At 33.8% G+C, this 20,970-nt stretch overlaps 1 pseudogene; it reads left to right on the top strand.

Annotated features, from left to right (window-relative positions):
- Positions 1 to 734: 734 nt before the first annotated feature.
- LOC137765960 (magnesium transporter NIPA2 pseudogene) lies at positions 735 to 1,633 on the top strand (annotated as a pseudogene).
- Positions 1,634 to 20,970: the final 19,337 nt, after the last annotated feature.

Below are 20,970 nucleotides of genomic sequence, written 5' to 3' on the forward strand. Positions count from 1 at the left end.
ATACTACTGAGTTTCGTTTTGTTTTTTTTTTCAGCCTCATGGCATCTATATTTTATCTGTTCAGGAGGAAGTAAAATCCCTGACAGACAAAAGGTGGGTGGGAAGAGGAGTTGCTTGTTTGGGTAAAGAAGCATGTAAGGTGAGTAGGTCAAAGTTTTGACGTAGTTACCTTGAGTAAAATTATGACTTAAAATCAATACAGGAAATCGATATTTAGCAAGAATGAAGGATAAATGAAGCTATGTATCAGACTCATGTGTAGATGCTGATCTGACAAATTTGTCTGTGTCAAAATCTTCTTGCATACTAAATTTTACAGCTCTTTAAATAAAGTGTAATGGTCAGCTGTGCCCAGAGCCTCCTCAGTGGTGGTACCTGGGTCCTGGTGGCAACTGTAGCCCAAGACCATACTGATGAGGTACCATTTTAGCATTCACTCGGGGAGGAGGCAGTACATATGGCTGGCTATAGTCTCAACATTTGCACTTGGCATTGGATGACCAGTATGAGGATGGGAGAGCCTATGGCTCTTTGACTACAGAAGACCTGATATTTATTCCAACTCAGAGTATCCATGTAGGTCTTAAAGAATGGTTGCAGAAAGCTAGATTGATATCAATAGGAGCTGGGCAGTGAGATGTGAAGCACAAGAGGGATTCACCATCCCATCACTGGCTTAAACATTGAGGCAGCCACGTGACATGGCATGTAGGTGGCCTCTAGATATTGTAGAGATGGCCAACTTAGCTACTTATATTTACAACAGCCATATTAGTGATTATTTTAGAAGTTCCTCAGATCACAGTAAGTGCTATTTTTCTTCATACTTTCTAAACAAAAGACTAAATCTTCATGGGAAAATTGAGTACTCCTTAAGCTGCCTTGGATCTTCAGTTACTTCATTCATGCTTCAAAAAAAGAGAGAACAGAGGCTTTAATACAATGTCTCACAAATTAATTGATTTGGGTTTGGTATTTCTTGAAGCATTTATCGTCATTGTGTTCTTGATATTAACCTTTGCGGTAGGATCTTGCTCTAGACAGAGCAACATCTGTAAGACAATATGCTCTTTAATTGGAGCATTTTCAGTATCCTATTTTAAAGGCCTGGGCATTATTATTAAATAACTTTTTTGTGGGAAAGTCTGTACTGGACATCCCCTGGATTGGATTCTTCTGCTAAGCTTTATAGTCTGTGTAATGCACACAGATTAATTAATTATCTAAATAGGGCCCTGGATATATTCAACACTTCTATAGTGATTCTATTACATTAGGTATTCTTTACAACATTAATTTTAACTAGTTCAGCTCTTATTTTTGAGGAGTGACAAGATATGCCTGTTGATAGTACTTTGAGTGTCTACAACTTTGTGGGAAAAATGTTTAATACTTTTGTGCCTTTAAAGATGTCAGTTTTCATCTACCACGTCAGGCTATGTCTCTTCAAAGAGATGAAAAAGTAATGAATAACAATCTCTTTAATATATACGCAATTCTTAATAATAATGAAGAAAACTTAACTGGTGTCATTGAACAGCAAACTGGAGAAAATCCCTAGAGAAATGGAAATCTGATGGTTTTACGAGGAAAAATATTTAAAAGGCTAATTTGTAATTCTGCTAGTAAATGAATTTGAATATCAAATGTGTCTGAAAAAGGATTTTCCTGTGTTAAGCAGAATTTTAAGATGTCCCCCATGACCTTTACCTCTAGGTGTTAGCCCCATGATTATGTTATATTACATGGAAAAAGAGATGTTGCAGATGTAGGTAAGATTACAGAGGAGTTGACCATAAAAAAGAGAAATTATTCAGATGGTGCTAATCTAATCACATAGCTCTTTAAAAGAAGAGAGTTTTCTCACTATTGACAGATGAGGTCAGAGGGATTCAAAGCACATGAAAGACTGACCAGGCCATTGCTGGTTTGAAAATGGAGGGAGCATATGAAAAGGAATGCAGGTGACATCTAGAAACAGAAAGCAGTTCCTGGCTGACAGCCAGAAAGGGAACAGGGACTTCAGTCCTACAATGACAAGAAACTGAATTCAGCCAACAACCTGAATAAGTCTGGAATAAAATTCTTCCCCCGAGCCTCCAGGTAAGAACTTAGCATCTTGACTTAACATCTTAACTTTGGCCCTATGAGAAACTAAGCAGAGACCCAGTTGACCCTGCCTGTACTTCTCATCTACAAAAATTGTGAGTTAATAAAAGGAGGCTGTTTCAAGCCACTAAGTTTATGGTAATTTGTTAGCAATAGAAAACTAAACAGTCCTCAAATAACATTCTCTAAAGAAAATCATCTTCAGGTTTCCCAATTTAAAACAAGAGCAATTACCTCTCTTATAACTATGGCACAGTAGGTCACAAACATGACCTCAGTGCATGGTTGGTTTCTATTTCTATTAGCATTCTATTACTCTAGAGATATTTTATATGTTGACTCCTTCACCAAGAACTAAGTGAACTAATGGCAATTTTAAGAATAAACAAACAAATACTTTATCTCCTCACTGGTGAAGTAAAACTTGTAAAAGTTTGAAATATACTATTAGGCTAAAGCCTCTTCACTGATGAACTTGCACTTTATTTGGTATTGAAACTTTGGGGGGGAAAAAAGGCTATCCACTGCTGTTTGTGATAGACTATATTATTTGCCCCAAATTATTCCCGTTCTATCCAACTTCAATCACGGCTTCCTTGTGAGTTCATTATTCTTTCACATACCTCACTGACTAAACATGAGACTTACTCTGGCAGATGGAAAGAAGACAGAAGTAAAAGTGGGTCAGGTTGTGAAATAAAGCTGTAAGAGACATGGCCAGTTTCACTTAGTCCTTTTGGAGCTTTTGCTACTGCCATGAAAAAGTAGGCCCCAGGTTAATGTGGCAATTTCAGCCTGGATTCCACTTTCAGCCACGGTCCCACAATGAAGATAACATGGAGGTGACTTGGACTCAATTCAAAGTCTGGAGCCCAGCCCAGCACAGATGTATCCAGCCGACCCCAGATGAGATGGGCTTAATCTGAACCAACATGCATACCTCTAAGTATGAAATAAATGCTTGTTTTCTAGCTACTGATATTTTGGGAGTTTTTATAATGCAGCATTATCTCAAGAAAAATTTAATCAGTCCAGTATTATGCCAGATATAATTTATGAAGAGTATATGACATAATGTCTTGGGGATAGGAGAGGTATTATCAATATTCTCATTGCAACCATATAAAATACTGCTTTTACTAATGAGTTTGAACCTGACCAAATAAATGACCAATAATAGCTAAACAGCTGAAGGTTCTATTTTATTTTCCATTTTGATATTAATCCCTTTCCATGTAGCTTCCTCTCATCAATGTACCATAGAAGTGGAACCTTAAAAATAATCAGCACCTATTACAGAATGTTTTATAACTTTTTAACTACATCATTCATATTTAAAATATAAACTTATTTCCTCTTAATTGAGGTTGATAGACTAGTCATAATCGCTTTAGGGGCAAAAAATATCTGTATTGGGCTCAAGATAATCATGGTAAATAATTATATTAAACAGCAAACTATCCATAAATGTTGACTGACTGAAAAATATACAACAACAAATAAATCAGTGATACAGTGAATAAAGCCAGTTCTTGGCCATTAAGTGCCATCCTTGTAGTTTGCTGAGAGTGAAAGGGAAAGTTTAAAATCCTCATATAATACAGGGAAGGAAAAGGTTAAGCAGCTGGACTATGAAACTTGTAATCCTATTATAGAGGGAAGGGCACTGCAAAGAAGGAAACAAGGCAGGTTACAAGACATCTCCTGTTAAGAATATTAAAGACAAGCATACTGGTCTTGGCAGCAATGGAGGACTTATCTTTGGAAAGCTTTTAGTAGAATACATCTGGTTGGCTAGGCTTACTTAAAGAAAACAAACCTAGAATCTTTGGATTTACCTGCATGTTTCCCTGGAAAACGTCATGTAAGCTACACAACCATCTGAGTGTAAAATGGAAATGTCTTATGAACTAAATTGCTCCACTTGGGTGTGCATGCCTTATGTAGAAACCTCATCTATTAACCTGGGTCAGAGATGGTCTGCAAAGAAAGGACCTGGAAGATGAACCAAGGCAGCCCCAGACTCCCTGTTTTACCTGTGCAGCTTGATCTCTCGTATACCTAAATGATTAGTAAAGCTTGATGTTGGGTAATGTCTCTGATTCATGGGCGCCTGATTTGACAATCCAATTCTTTGTGGTATCCAAATCACTTAAAATAACTAAATTTAATTGCAGTATTATATATTTATAGAAATGGCTAAGAGATGAGAAAGACACTGACCCTTTGTTTCTATTTCTTAAATAGGTTTCTAAGCTATGCCTAGTAAATTTTTAAAATCCCATTTGTATATAGATAAATATGTATCTAGACATACATAGGTGAGTTTGCCTAATTTTTAGACATTTTCGTTGTGTCAATCAATATAGTACAGGTCTTTTACACATGAAAATAGATTTTTAAAAGTCCCTTTTAAATCAATAAAACAGATGCCTTCTTCTAACCATTGTAATACAGAATGATGATATATACAAAATTATTTTACTAATGATACATACATTTGTATTCAAACTACAAATGATTTTTCCTAGTTTGAGCACTATGGAAAATAGAAAGTACCTTTATATAACAGAGCTACTTTGTGCCAGGACAGAAAATTATCTTTGAATGCCAAAGATTAGGCTCTGCTTCATTGGCCAAGTAATCAATTTCACAGTGCAACTATTTAGTCAGCTTTACAGATGAATGTAATACAGAGAAAAGCTTTGGAAATATATTGTTAGGTGTACTTAAGAAAAATACATTTTAGAGTATAGTACTTAAGCTAAAAATTTTGCTATGCCTAATGGGAAACAAAGTGCACTAAAGGCTAAGTGGGAAGATTGTTCAATTTTGGCTATAGGGAAAAAATAGGTACGTATATTTAAAGAAAACTAAAACCCAACCAAATATGTCCTACCTATTTGATATCTAGTCCTTCCCTGAAACTTTTCTGAGACTGTAAATAAGTCCATACTATGCCGCTCTTAAACATAGCAAACAAAAGACATTTTACTGTAATAATTAAGATATGTGGCACTAATTGGAAATACTTTGCAATATTTGAGTACATACAAATATGAAAATATAAGCCTTTCATAGATCATTGAAAATAAAACATACAAGAATGCATGAGAAGAGTTGGCAATTTTTTATAGTATACAAAAACATAATATATGGTAATGAAACAACAAATTTTTTCTAGAGACATTTCAAAAGGAAATTTTAAAGGATTATGTGGTTGATATTAAATTTTTATTAAAATTAGATTAAGAAAAAATACTTTCTTTTAAATAGCAAAAAATGTGAAAAAACATACTTTGAAACACTAGTTTCTATATATTTGCATAAGGATGAGAAGGGATACAGATGTGTTTAAATTATACAATTTTAAATGTTTAAAATTTTATATTAGAGAAAATCTCCAAAGGAATTATACCTGTGCAAATATTTATGTATATAAACAGATATTTATCCAGTTAGAAAATCTTTAAGCATTTTGATACAAATTTCTTAGGTAATATAGTATTTTTTCTTATATAGTTATTAAAATCATAACAAAACATTCTAACGTGTAATCAGTTTTCTTTTATCCTTTTGATCTAAAAGTTAAGTTGGATTTTTTTTTATTGGAAAAAAAAGAATCTGGAGAACTCAGGGAGACAAATAGCTTGATAAGCAAACTAAGATTTTTATTTACAAATTCTGCATAAAATCCAGTCTCTTTCAGAGGAATTTTCTTAAATAAAGATATGTTCTTGACACATGAAATATCACCACTTTAGTATTCTCCTACTCTTTTATATTTTTATTTATGCCTTTATGCATTTATTTATGTTTGCCCAGTTAATGCATTTTAAGCTTAGCTTTGTTTCTATTTACTAAGTAGCTAATATATCTATAGAAAATGTATATAGTTTTTTACTTGAAAGGAGAAGATTTGTCTCTTATCTTTTCTAATCACATTGAACTAAATAGAAACTAACTGAATAACCAGCATATCCTGCCATCTAATAAAATAAGCTCCAAATATCAGAAAACACGAGAGTGGCATCTCCCATATGTCTCATCATTTATGATCTGTCAGGAAACTCTGGCTATGAACTAGGGATATGGGTTGGCAAACGTCTTCTATACCGTACCTAACAAATATAGGCAATTCTATATACCAACGTTTTTAGACAGTACTGAAAATGATTTTGTTTCTTTGTAGAAATCAGTATGATTAAAATACTTGATCCATGGATAAAGGAGCTTTATTTTTAAGGCAGGCCTAACTTTTGAAGAAGGAGAGAAAGTTTGTTAAGTATATCTTTAACTCACCTAATTAACCCTTTTCATCTAACTCGGTATTCCCTGGACATTTGTGCTCTAAATCAACAAATTTACTAAATTTATTTTACATAAATTTTAAATTCCACTATGATAAACAAAACAAGAATCTATTAGAAGATGCCCTGAGATGTTTGTTGTCATGAGATAGACAGACACAAGCAGCTGTAAGTGCTATGGCAGAATAAGTTAATTTTATTCTGTAAAATTAAAAGTAAATAACCTTAGGGTCTTTGAGTAGTCATACTTAATGCTCTGTCTTAGGGCAAGACATAGCTTTGCATGTATCTGCATATATCTATACATATGTAGGATTCCAGTTAGAAAGCCATTTGTAACTGAAATGTTTTTTGAGAATTATTAGAAAACCAATATTTTCATCATATGCAAATTTGCAATATGGACATTGCACGAGATGCAACATTGTTGTTTAAGGTTTTATTGGCATTAAGGCATTAAGCCAATGTAATACAGGAAAGTAATATATTAGAATAATTAAAGACATTCAGTATCACAAAGTGTTAAGGGAACTAGAGATCGTTTTAACCTAGAAAGAGTAGAAAAATTTTCATATAGGGTATATAAATTGAACTATACTTTCATAGGTGGGTAGGTTTTGGAAAAATGAAGAAAATATAGGGCATTCTAGATAATAGCATACTCTAATATAAAAGGGAAAAGAGTTTGGTATGTGAATAAAATAGCACATATAAAAATTTGCAAACCCCAATACCATCAAACCAAAGTAGATACAGTATATTGGATGACAGTAAGTTCTAGTGGAAAGTAGCAGATTTGTAACCATATATGTTTTCCACTTTTCCCTTTTCTAGTAATAAAACCTCTTTCTTGGTGAGAGTTAGTGTATTGACTTCACCTGAGACAAGAAAGAACAAGTGAGCTAGATCTAGTCAGATGCCCTAGTCCTCTGGACAAAGTGATTTGTTCACAGAGGGAAAAATGAACACAAGTATGTCAATTAGACTCCCACTATGATTTTTGATGCTGAGAAAGAAAGAACTTCTGGGATTTCTGGAGAGAGATATAGTCCTGGATAGTTTAATTTGCCATCTGGTTTGGCCTTATTTTGGCATCTTAACTTTAATATTTGCATCTACATTTGTTTAAACCCAGACCTCTGCATGAAAAAGGGGCAGAGGTCAAGGGAAATGGAGTCCAGAGCTAGAGAAAAGGAGAAGCAGAAAACAGACAACCTCATTTTAGCATCCAAATTTATCCTTGCCTGATTATTCAAGTATGTGAAACAAAAAAATCTTCTTGCTTTTTTTGTTTCTTTAACATGCAATTAAAATAAACAGGCTTTAAAGTTGGAAAGGTTATAAACGTGGGCAAAATTTTTGGCCACAGAGGTGAGAAGGTGTTTAACATATTTAATGTCAGTAATAATAATAAATCACTTTTTGAACATGTTCCAGTATAACAATGTAAATAGGAAATGCCTTATACTTAAACTCAGGGATGTGCCTGGCCAAGTGTCTTCCTAGAATATAGAAAGTGGTCAATCAACATTTGTGTAACAAATGAGGAACTGAATGGTCATGCTATGAAAAACAAATGAAACATGTCACAAACTCCTTGTTCAGTGAAAGTGTTTATATGTTCTTTTTCTTCCTTTATCCTACCTACTTTTTCTTGGTTATTTCCATCCTAGTATAAAAGGTTTAATTAACTAATATAATTTGAATGAAGAAATAATACACAATAAATTATTTCTATGACAAGAGGCATATTACCTTAGTGTGTATGGTGGACAAAGAAACCATAGACCTAATAGAACAGAAATATCATCCATTTTCTAGATTATTGGCAGGCAAAGAAAAAAGAACAACTTGCTTGACAGTCTGATATATATCTGACTGATTAATTATCAAACCAAAGAATAAACCTTCATTTTGCAGAAAACAGAAAGTAACTGCCGAACAGTTAATGACATAATCAAATGCACAGAATGATGATATAATCAAAGCAAGTTTTTAAGATAATCAATCTTGCAGCCTTTGCTGGAGACTGGAGTGTTGTGTGTGCATGCATGCAAGTGTTGAGAAAGGTAATTTGTAGGATGAGGAGAGAATATCTTAGATATACTGTGTTATTATAATTTCCCTGCTAGTTCAGTCTAGGTTCAAGAACTATGTGTTATTTTTTTCCTTTTAATCTCTCTAGTACAATAACAAAGTAAGCATGTAGTCAGCAAAGCTTGTAGATCTGCCTATAAAAGTTTTTGAAAAGTCTGTAATTGAGACTAGTCAGACAACTACTAGACAGACAACTACTAGATTCAGCTGGGTTCTCAGCTAAGGGCCTTACAAAGCCTAAACAAGGGGTTTATTGATTGGACTCCTATTTGAAGGCATCTACTTCCAAGCTCATTCAGGCTGTCAGAAGAATTGAGGTCTTTTTGGATGTAGGACTGAGGTACTGGTTTCCTTTCTGGTTGTCAGCTAGAGAACATTCTCAGATTTTATAGGCCAACTGCATTCCTGGTCACATGGCCACCTTCATCTTCCAGCCAGTAATGGTGGACTGAATCTCTCCATGTTTCAAATCTGACTTCCTCTTCTGCCACCAGCTGAGAAAACTCTCTGCTTTGTAAGCATGAGATTAGATTAAGCCCGTTCAGTCAATGTCTCTTCCTAAAGATCAACAAATTAGTAACCTTAACTACATCTGCAAAATCCCCTTTTTGCCATTTCATATAAAATAATAACAGGAGTCACAACAGAGGCAAAGATTACAAAGGTCATTTTATTAAATTGTGGTAAGTACGCTAAACATGAGATCTACTGTCTTAACAAATTTTCAAGTACACAATACAGTATTGTTAACTATAGGTACAATGTTTCACAGCAGATCTCTAGAACATATTCATCTTGCATAACTGAAACTATATCCTTGAACAACAACTTCCCATTTCCCAGGTGGCCAACATTCTACTCTCTGCTTCTATGAATTTGACTATTCTAGATACCCCCAAAGTGGATTCATGCAGGATTTGCCCTTCTGTGACTGGTTTATTTCACTTAGTATAAAGTCCTCCAAGTTCATCCATGCTGTTGCATATTGCAGGATTTCCTTCTTTTTTTTTTTATTAATTTATTTATTTTTGGCTGTGTTGGGTCTTCGTTTCTGTGCGAGGGCTTTCTCTAATTGCGGCGAGCGGGGGCCACTCTTCATCGCGGTGCGCGGGCCTCTCACTATCGCGGCCTCTCTTGTTGCGGAGCACAGGCTCCAGATGCGCAGGCTCAGTAATTGTGGCTCACGGGGCCCAGCTGCTCTGCGGCATGTGGGATCTTCCCAGACCAGGGATCGAACCCGTGTCCCCTGCATTGGCAAGCAGATTCTCAACCACTGCGCCACCAGGGAAGCCCTTTCCTTCTTTTTTAAAGTTGAATAATATTCCATTGTATGTATTTACCACATTTTCTTAATCCATTCATCAATAGATGGATATTTAGGTTGTATCCATACCTTGGCTATTGTGAATACTGCTGCAATGAACATGGGGATGCAGAAAATTCTTTGATATCTTAATTTCAAATTTATTGGAATATACACAGATGTGAGATTGTTGGGTTATATGGTAGTTTCATTTTTAATTTTTTGAGGAAACTCCATGTGTTTTCCCTAGTGGATACACCATTTTACATTCCCATCAACAGCATACAAGCATTCCAATTCTTCAAATCCTTGCGAACATTTATCTTTTGTTTTTGATAAAATAGCTATCTTAAGAGGTGTGAGGTGATGTCTCATTGTGGTTTTGATTTGCATTTCCCTGTTGATTAGTGATGCTGAGCATCTTTTCATGTACTTGTTGGCCATATGTATGTTTTCTTTGGAATAATGTCTATCCAAATTATTTGGCACTTTTTAAATCAAATTATTTGCTTTGTTGCTATAGAGTTAAAGAAGTTCCTTATATATTTTGGAGGTTAAACCATTACCAGATATATAGTTTGATTTTCTCCCATTCCATAGGTTACCTTTTCAGCCTGTTGTTTCCTTTGCTATGCAGAAAGTTTTTGGTTTGATGTAGTCCCGCTTGTCTGTTTTGCTCTTGCTATCTGTGCCTTAGGTGTCACATCCAAAAAATCATTGCAAAGACCAATGTTATGAAGCTTTTCCCCTGTGCTTTCTCCTAAGGGTTATATATTTTTAGGTCTTTAATTCATTTTGAGTTGATTTTTGTATATGGTGTAAAATAAAGATCTAAGTTCATTCTTTTTCATGTGGAAATCCAGTTTTCCTAGCACCATTTGTTGAACAGGCTAGTCTTTCCCCTATATGTAGCCTTGACACTCTTGTCAAAGATCATGTGATCATATATACATATGTTTATTTCTGGGCTCTCTATTCTATTGCAGTGACTATATGTCTGCCTTTATGCCATTATCATACTGTTTTGATTACTGCAGCTTTATAATATGTTTTTAAATTAGGAAGTGTGAGGCTTCCAGCTTTGTTCTTTTTTTTCAAGATTGTTTTGGCTATTCAGGGTCCTTTGTGATTACACATGAATTTTAGGATTTTTTTTCTATTTCTGTTAAAAATTCCATTGGAATTTTGGTGGGTATAGAATTGAACAAAGGTTGTCTTAAAATTCTGCCTAATACAAGGAAAATGCATTTTCAGACAGATTCTGACGTTCACATTATTTACTAGCAGGACTACATATTAGTCTTTAAATATTTTCCTCAAAAAGCCACCACATTTTCATTTCTTTAGAAGATATTTTTGTCAGTCTTCTATTCCATTCCACAGTTTAAACTGTCTTCATTTTTTGTAAAGAATTGCATATATATTAGAGAGATTTCCATTCACAAGTTCTCATTTTTAATAAAAGACAGATAAACTTGCTAGGTGAAAACTGACAACTGTAAAAGCATACAAATATCAACACAATGATGGCAAGGTAGCTATTCAAGTATAAAACCACCAACAGGCAGATTGCTGGTCATTAAAAAAAATAGCTGAACTAGTTAAAACTGATATTATAAAGAATATATAAAACTATTGGGATCCACATTCACTCAAAATTTGTTTATACAATATGAAAAAAAATTGTTTTCAGTCCTCACTGAGCCCTGTATATTTGGTAATTTAAAAAAATAAAGTTACTTAGTAAAATTGTAAATAATTAATCTCAGTAAGTATAGGAAGGTTCAAATATTGCACATTAAACCGACCAAAGAATTTTCTTTCAAGAAGAAATATAAATATTAACATTTTCTTTGAAATAGCACCTGTCACCAATAAATTAATAAAACTATTATTTTCAACAAAATTAGAATTATTAGCTACTCATAAATCTTTACTTTTTTAACTCAAGGGAAAGGGTTAATTCAAAGATCTTTTACTAGAAATAGGGTTTTAACTACTATGGAAGCTAAGTTCAATAGTGGGTATATAATGTTTGAAGATATACATGTGAACAGTAGTTACAATTTTTGAGTAGTACGAAATATTTATGTAGGTCACTGAGTATCTCTATGCCCTTGAAAAATGAAATGAGTTAAAGAATAAATAAATTAACCAAATTAATCACAGACCAAAAATGGCATCATGAAACTTAACACCTGCATAGTGATTATAGTTTCAGGTTCCCAAGTTCAGTCAAATTTTCACTGATAATACTTGGTAAAATATGTAATCATTAAAACTGATTAATCCTTAAATATAAACTGTTTGATAAATTAAAGCCTACAGGTCATATTTTTCAGGAATAGATTTTGTCCTCAATTAAAAAAATTTTTTTGCACTGCATTGCAAAATTTCTAAAGATATGGATTTGCAAACGATGCCTGTTTCAAAAAAAAAAGGGTAATATACCAGATAAAGAAGATCTTCAGTGATATTGACTATGTATTAAAAGTACAAAGTATTATCAAATTGTCTGCTATTTAGAAAGGAGAATATTTGAACTATTAAGTTCAGTTTATATCAAGAATGAAACAGAATGTCAGTCTAAATATACAGCCATTGTAGTTCCTAAGTTATATTCCTTGCTTGTCTTAATTTAGCAATCTAATAGAATAACTGGCTCGATTTAGAGCTATTAAGGCATAACCTTAAATAAATAATTTTAATATTTGATAACATAGGTAGACACATTCATTAATAATGAAAGTGGCAAGATTTATCATTGAATTATTGGACAGAGTAAGTGAATTATGGAAAAATTATAATGAAGGTGGTCTAAAATTCTTGGAAATATACATTTGATATCTTAAAAAGATCTGAGGAAATATGTTTAATTAAAAACTTTAAGTAAATAATATTGAAAATTAAAAAATGAAAGAATAGAAAATGAAAATGAAAGAATAGAAAAATTGAAATATTGGTCTTTAGGAAAATTTGGCCTATTGGTTTACTTCCTTGTATATATTTAGCTAATTATGGAAAATGTCAGCAATAAGAGAATGCCACCACCAAGAACCCCAATGATTTAATTATATATTTTAACATTTCAAAGATAGTAGATGCTCTAGTTTTTATATAATTATAATTTTATACTTAATTTCTTCAAATGTACGACCTCTCTCAGTACTGTCTTTGCTTTTTAATTCAGTGAAACGACCTCTGAGCCCACAGTTTATGCTACAACTGTCTCTCCATCCTTCTATCAAAAGATCAGATAAAAATGATGATAACTGATTAGACCAATTAATTTTTGTGCTGGTTCAGTTAACTACACACATGCTCCCCATTTACCCCATTTACCCTTAAGTGAGATATTGGAAGTCATTTTAATTGCTAGTAAATGGTACAGTGTAAAACACAAAAAGCATTTATGTAATATCTATTTTATTGTTTCTTGAGAGTGTGATTGAATATATGACTTTAGGTACTTGAGTTTTTCTTGGTTTTTCAAACATGTCAGTATGATAGAATTATACTTTGAAAACGTACTTCCATTTATGAAATAATACTTGGAAATGGTAAAATAGTAAGTGAAAGTCCCTTTAGTTCATTGAAAGAGAGGGCGTTCTGTTACATCACACTGCCTCTTGAAATAAACATTAGGATGTACACTATATGCCCTTTGCTTAATCTCATTGCCTGTCAGCTTTGATTTTTCCACTTCAGCATATAACTCTCAGAATATTCGTTACCCAGAGGTTTTATTTCATATCTTAGAAGCTCTCTGATTTATATAATCACAGAGATTTTCTATTTAAGGTCAGTTATTATGTTATATGTCACATCTCATAAAAAATTAAATATGGCCATCTTTATCTTTTTGTTTCACCTGAGGAGCCAGTGTATCATGCTTATTACCCAGCACATAAATTGCTCTTTAAAATAAATTGGATTTATTTGGTTTTAAAAAAACTTCCGGGCTTCCCTAGTGACGCAGTGGTTAAGAATCTGTCTGCCAATGCAGGGGACACGGGTTTGAGCCCTGCTCGGGGAAGATCCCAGGTGGCGCGGAGCAACTAAGCCCATGTGCCACAACTACTGAGCCTGTGCTCTAGAGCTCGCGAGCCACAACTACTGAGCCTGAGTGCCACAACTACTGAAGCCCACGTGCCTAGAGCCCGTGCTCCTCAACAAGAGAAGCCACCACAATGAGAAGCCCACGCACTGTAATGAAGAGTAGCCCCCGCTCGCCGCAACTAGAGAAAAGCCCGCGTGCAGCAACAAAGACCCAAGGCAGACAAAAATAAAAATAAATAAATAAATTAAAAAAAAAACACACTTCAATATTTAAATTAAACACAACCTTAATTGAATTTGTACATTTAGAGGAAAGGCAATGATGCTTCACTATTACTAGAGAGAAAAAGCAGTAATTATTCCCACTATTACAGAGATGATCCAATTTTACTTTTATCTATTAGTAAGAAATGCGTAAATATTCCGGCAACTGCCTCACAAGTTATCTGTATATCTTTATCAAATCTGTGTGTTAATTTTTGTGTAAACACTAACTTCTATTTTTTGTAATTATGAAACTATTTTATTTAGGCTTTATTTGGTGAAGATATTTCTGGTTGTTCCTAACTAATTTTAATATAATTACTTAAGCTTTTAAAAAATATGTCATTACCTAACAAAACAATTTTTTTAAATAAATTAAACCAAAATAAAAATTTTAACATTATATATACATATTCAATACCATTGTGATTATGATGGTAATCTTTTGGGAATGGACATTCAAACCTTACCTCCATTCTTTTGTAAATGTGTGCCCAAAAGCTTGACACTTAATATCATTTTTAATTTTTAACTGTGAATAACAAAGTACATGTATAAATTAGCAGAGCTTGGAATAGTGTAATCAGTCAAAATAGTAATATTTCATTAATCTGATTTTAAATTACAAAATATTTTATATAAAAGCTGCTTAAGGTGTCTCTGAAAGTCCAATTTTGATGTGTTTTGTTTTAATTTTGCCCTAATCTATAATTGGTGTGTATCTCCAATGATAATTTCTACCTCAGAATTTATAATCATAGAATCTTATAGTTGTTTTATATCTTAAAGACCATTTCATCCAGCACCTTCATCAGTGATACAGAGACTCATGACATAAAGCCCCAGCTAGTTATTAGCAGACTAGTGATTAGAACTAGGTGATAATGGTGACATTAAAGCAATCAATCTAGAATGACAAATTGCCCCACAATATATATTATTCTTAATCTTTCATTAATTTCCTTATAAATATCAGTATAGTACACATATAATTCTGATGAACAGTTATAAATAATTGAAAATTTCTTATTCTATTAATTTGGTAGGAAACGTATATCTACTTCACATTTTTCTTAATTCCTTTCTTTCTTCACTCCCTATAAATTACAGGTTATAAGCAACTAAGTATATCTATTTGCCTAAATTAGTTTCATTATATGTGTAGCTGTTGGGAACTCTTAACTGTTGAATCTGTCATTACAGGAATTAAGAACAATATATATAATATTGTGTTAATCATCAATTGCTATATAACAAATTATATCCAAACTTTGTGGCTAGCAGGAACAATATTTATTATCTCAGTTTCTCTGGGTCAGGAAGCTAGTGCTGTTAAGCTGGGTCTTCTGATTCTGGTCACTTACAAGGCTGCCTTCCAGGTGCCAGGTGACCAGCAGTTGTCTCAAGACTCTACTGGTAAAAGAGCCCTTCCAAGCTCACTCATGTGGCTGTCTGGAGGATTCAGTTCTTTGCACATTATTGGACAGAATTCTCGCTTTGCTCCTTGCTATGTGGGCATCTTAGGAGACTCACAACAGGGCCACTAGCTTCATGAGACTGAGCAAATGAGAAGATAAGTAAGAGAGAGCAAGATGGAAATCACAATCTTTTGCAACTTAATATTGGAAGTAACATCTAGTAACATAATTTTTCCCATTTTATATTGATTAGAACCAAGTCTCTAGTCCCTGCTTGTATTCAAATGGAGAGTATTACACAAGGATACAAATATCAGGGGGTGGGGACCATTGGGAGCCATTTCAGAAGCTGCCTACCACAGAAATTATAAATGAGAAAGTGGCTTTCCCAATATCCTAACCCTCCATATAACTTTCCACCTTCATGTGGAAGTGACTTTATTAAAAAATTGACATTCTAAGTACTTCATTTTTTCTTGATACATTTTTTTAATGTTGCATTTCCTGGCACTCACTGAAAGACTTTGTTTCCTTTTTTTTTTTTTTTTCTGAGACAAATGAAATATTTGAAAGAAGTCAAGATGATATTTAAGTAGTGATAAGCATGTAGGATTTACTTTCTAGTCCAAATTATGGAGTTGCAAATCTTTTTATATTTTCCATCTTTCTTTGTTTGTTATTTATCTGCAGCTGTTCACTTCAAATTCGAAAACTCACTTTACCACTTTACATTTGTGTGTGTGTGTGTGACAAACATATTAAACTCAGCCCAGCACGATGTCGTTGAGGAAAATTTCTTTTGATGTCAGAAGCACAAATCAAACCTTTAATACACAAAATCTATAAAATATTCCAGCAGTGTAGTTTTCAATTAAACTAAGCCCTCACTAAACTAGATCAATTCTCTTTTATAATATAGACCAAATGGGTTGCTTTTCTACTTTAAAATAGTAGACGCACTGACAGAATACTGGAAATGCAATTCACTCAGATGAGATCTAACTGAAGAAGAAAAATGGATTTATTAACACAGAAGGTAATAATCTTAGTGAGTACAATATGTGACATGAAAATCAGGAAAACCGTACAATTCAAAAGTATTCATAAAAATCAGCAAAAATGTACATTCAGAAATCACAATAAAATATAATCTAGATAACTGAGTAGCATATTTTGCTCTAAACCAGAAACAAGTACTTCCCGTCACAAATTGTTGGGAAAGTCTCATGAATTTAAACTTTTGTTGGAAGGGTAAATATGATAATGAATAGTGCAAGTACTTTAAAGTCAGCTGACTTTCGCTTTATATTTGTTTTGGATTTTATATTTATTTTAAACCACAGGGCATGTAATATCTTGACTGCATTACTGAAATAATAATTATGGAAATGCTGTTAGGATGATATGCAACAGGATAATTAAAAGACTTGACTGAAACCATTTCCTCTAAGATCAGGAACAAGACAAGGTTGTGCACACTCACCACTATTATTCAACATAGTTTTGGAAGTTCTAGCCACAGCAATCAGAGAAGAAAAAGAAATAAAAGGAATCCAAATCAGAAAAGAAGAAGTAAAGCTGTCACTGTCCACAGATGGCATGATCCTATACATAGAGAATCCTAAAGATGCTACCAGAAAACTAATAAAGCTAATCGATGAATTTGGTAAAGTAGCAGGAAACAAAATTAATGCACAGAAATCTCTTGCATTCCTATACACTAATGATGAAAAATCTGAAAGAGAAATTAAGGAAACACTCCCAATTACCACTGCAACAAAAAGAATAAAATACCTAGGAATAAACCTACCTAAGGAGACAAAACACCTATATGCAGAAAAACTATAAGACACTGATGAAATAAATTAAAGATGATACAAACTGATGGAGAGATATACCATACTTTTGGATTGGAAGAATCAACATTGTGAAAATGACTATACTACATAAAACAATTGACAAGATTCATTATTTTAGATTTGTAGTATAGTCTGAAGTCAGGGAGCCTGATTCTTCCAACTCCGTTTTTCTTTCTCAAGATTGCTTTGGCTATTCGGGGTCTTTTGTGTTTCCATACAAATTGTGAAATTTTTTGTTCTAGCTCTGTGAACAATGCCATTGGTAGTTTGATAGGGATTGCACTGAATCTGTAGATTGCTTTGGGTAGTACAGTCATTTTCACAATGTTGATTCTTCCAATCCCAGAACATGGTATATCTCTCCATCTGTTTGTATCGTCTTTAATTTCTTTCATCAGTGTCTCATAGTTTTCTGTATACAGGTCTTTTGTCTCCTTAGGTAGGTTTATTCCTAGGTATTTTATTCTTTTTGTTGCAATGGTAAATGGCAGAGTTTCCTTAATTTCTCTTTAAGATTTTTTGTCATTAGTGTATAGGAATGCAAGAGATTTCTGTGCATTAATTTTGTATCCTGCTACTTTACCAAATTCATTGATTAGTTCTAGTAGTTTTCTGGTAGCATCTTTAGGATTCTTTATGTATAATTTCATGTTATCTGCAAACAGTGACAGTTTTACTTCTTCTTTTCTGCTTTGGATTTCTTCTATTTCTTTTTCTTCTGTGATTGCCATGGCTAAAACTTCCAAAACTATGTTGAATGACAGTGGTGAGAGTGGGCAACCTTGTCTTGCTCCTGATCTTAGGGGAAATGGTTTCAGTTTTTCACCATTGAGAATGATGTTGGCTGTTGGTTTGTCACATATGGCCTTTATTATGTTGAGGTAGGTTACCTCTACACCTAGTTTCCGGAAAGTTTTACCGTAAATGGGTGTTGAATTTTGTTGAAAGCTTTTTCTGCATCTATTGAGATTGTCATATGGTTTTTACCTTCAATTTGTTCATATGGTGTATCACATTGATTGATTTGCATATATTAAAGAATCCTTTCATTCCTGGGATAAACCCCACTTGATCATGGTGTATGATCCTTTTAATGTGCTGTTGGATTCTATTTGCTAGTATTTTGTTGCGGATTTTTGCATCTATGTTCATCAGTGATATTGGCCTGTAGTTTTTCTTTCCTTGTGACATCTTTGTCTGGTTTTAGGATCAGGGTGATGGTTGCCTTGTAGAATGAGTTTCGGAGTGTTCCTCCCTCTGCTATATTTTGGAAGAGTTTGAGAAGGTTAGGTGTTAGCTCCTCTCTTAATGTTTGACAGAATTTGCCCGTGAAGCCATCTGGTTCTGAGCTTTTGTTTGTTGGAAGATTTTTAATCACAGTCTCAATTTCAGTGCTTGTGATTGGTCTGTTCATATTTTCTATTTCTTCCTGGTTCAGTATTGGAAGGTTGTGCTTTTCTAAGGATTTGTCCATTTCTTCCAGGTTGTCCATTTTATTGGCATTGAGTTGCTTGTAGTAATCTCTCATGATCCTTTGTATTTCTGCCGTGTTGGGGGTTACTTCTCCTTTTTCATTTCTAATTCTGTTGATTTGAGTCTTCTCCCTTTTTTTCTTGATGAGTCTGGCTAATGGTTTATCAATTTTGTTTCTCTTCTCAAAGAACCAGGTTTTAGTTTTATTGATCTTTGCTATTGCTTCCTTCATTTCTTTTTCATTTATTTCTGATCTGATCTTTATGATTTCTTTCCTTCTGCTAACTTTGGAGTTTTTTTGTTCTTCTTTCTCAGTTGCTTTAGGTGTAAAGTTAGGTTCTTTATTTGAGAACCTAACTTCTTGAGGTTGTTTCTTGAGGTAGGATTGTTTCTTGAGGTAGGATTGTTTCTTGAGGTAGGATTGTATTGCTATAAACTCCCCTCTTAGAACTGCTTTTGCTGCATCCCATAGGTTTTGGGTGGTCGTGTTTTCACTGTCATTTGTTTCTAGGTATTTTTTGATTTCCACTTTAATTTCTTCAGTGATCTCTTGGTTGTTTACTAGTGTACTGTTTAGCCTCCATGTGTTTGTATTTTTTACAGGTTTTTTCCTGTAACTGATATCTAGTCTCATAGTATTGTGGTTGGAAAAGATACTTGATATGATTTCAATTTTCTCAAATTTACCAAGGCTTGATTTGTGACCCAAGATATGATCTATCCTGGAGAATGTTCCATGAGCACTTGAGAGGAAAGTGTATTGTGTTGTTTTTCGATGGAATGTCCTATAAATATCAATTAAGTCCATCTTTTTTAATGTGTCATTTAAAGTTTGTGTTTCCTCATTTATTTTCATTTTGGATAATCTGGCCATTGGTGAAAGTGGGATGTTAAAGTCCCCTACTATTATTGTGTTACTGTTGATATCCCCTTTTATGGCTCTCAGCATTTACCTTATGTATTGAGGTGCTCCTATGTCGGCTGCATAAATATTTACAATTGTTTTATCTTCTTCTTGGATTGATCCCTTGATCATTATGTAGCATCCTTCTTTGACTCTTGTAATAGTCTTTATTTTAAAGTCTATTTTGTCTGATAAGAGAATTGGTACTCCAGATTTCTTTTGATTTCCATTTGCATGGAATATCGTTTTCTATCCCTTCACTTTCAGTATGTGTTCCTAGGCCTGAAGTGGGTCTTTTGCAGACAGCATATATACAGGTCTTGTTTTTGTATCCATTCAGCCAGTCTATGTCTTTTGGTTGGAGCATTTAATCCCTTTACATTTAAGGTAATTAACAATATGTCTGTTCCTATTACCATTTTCTTAATAGTTTTGGGTTTGTTTTTTGTAGGTCTTTTCCTTCTCTTGTGTTTCCTGCCTAGAGAAGTTCCTTTAGCGTTTGTTGTAAAGCTGGTTCGGTGGTGCTGAATTTTCTTTATTTTTGCTTGTTCGTAAAGGTTTTAATTCCTCTGTCGAATCTGAATGAGATCCTTGCTGGGCAGAGTAATCTTGGTTGTAGGTTTTTCCCTTTCATCACTTTAAATATGTCCTGCCACTCCCTTCTGGCTTGCAGTGTTTCTGCTGAAGGATCAGCTGTTAACCTTATGGGGATTCCCTTGTATGTTATTTGTTGCTTTTCCCTTGCTGCTTTTAATATTTTTTCTTTGTATTTAACTGTTGATAGTTTGATTAATATCTGTCTTGGCGTGTTTCTCCTTGGATTTATTCTGTATGGGACTCTCTGCGCTTCCTGGACTTGACTGACTATTTCCTTTCCCATGTTAGGGAAGTTTTCAACTTAATCTTTACAAATATTTTCTCAGACCCTTTCTTTTTCTCTTCTTCTTCTGGGACCCCTGTAATTCCAATGTTGGCGCATTTAATGTTGTCCCTGAGGTCTCTGAGACTGTCCTCAATTCTTTTCATTCTTTTTTGTTTATTCTGCTCTGTGGTAGTTTTTTCCACTATTTTATCTTCCAGGTCACTTATTCGTTCTTCTGCCTCAGTTATTCTGCTCTTGATTCCTTCTAGAGAAATTTTAATTTCATTTATTGTGTTTTTCATCGTTTGTTTG

The sequence above is a fragment of the Eschrichtius robustus genome, chromosome 6, assembly GCF_028021215.1.
Source record: "Eschrichtius robustus isolate mEscRob2 chromosome 6, mEscRob2.pri, whole genome shotgun sequence".
In the NCBI taxonomy this organism is placed as follows: domain Eukaryota; kingdom Metazoa; phylum Chordata; class Mammalia; order Artiodactyla; family Eschrichtiidae; genus Eschrichtius; species Eschrichtius robustus.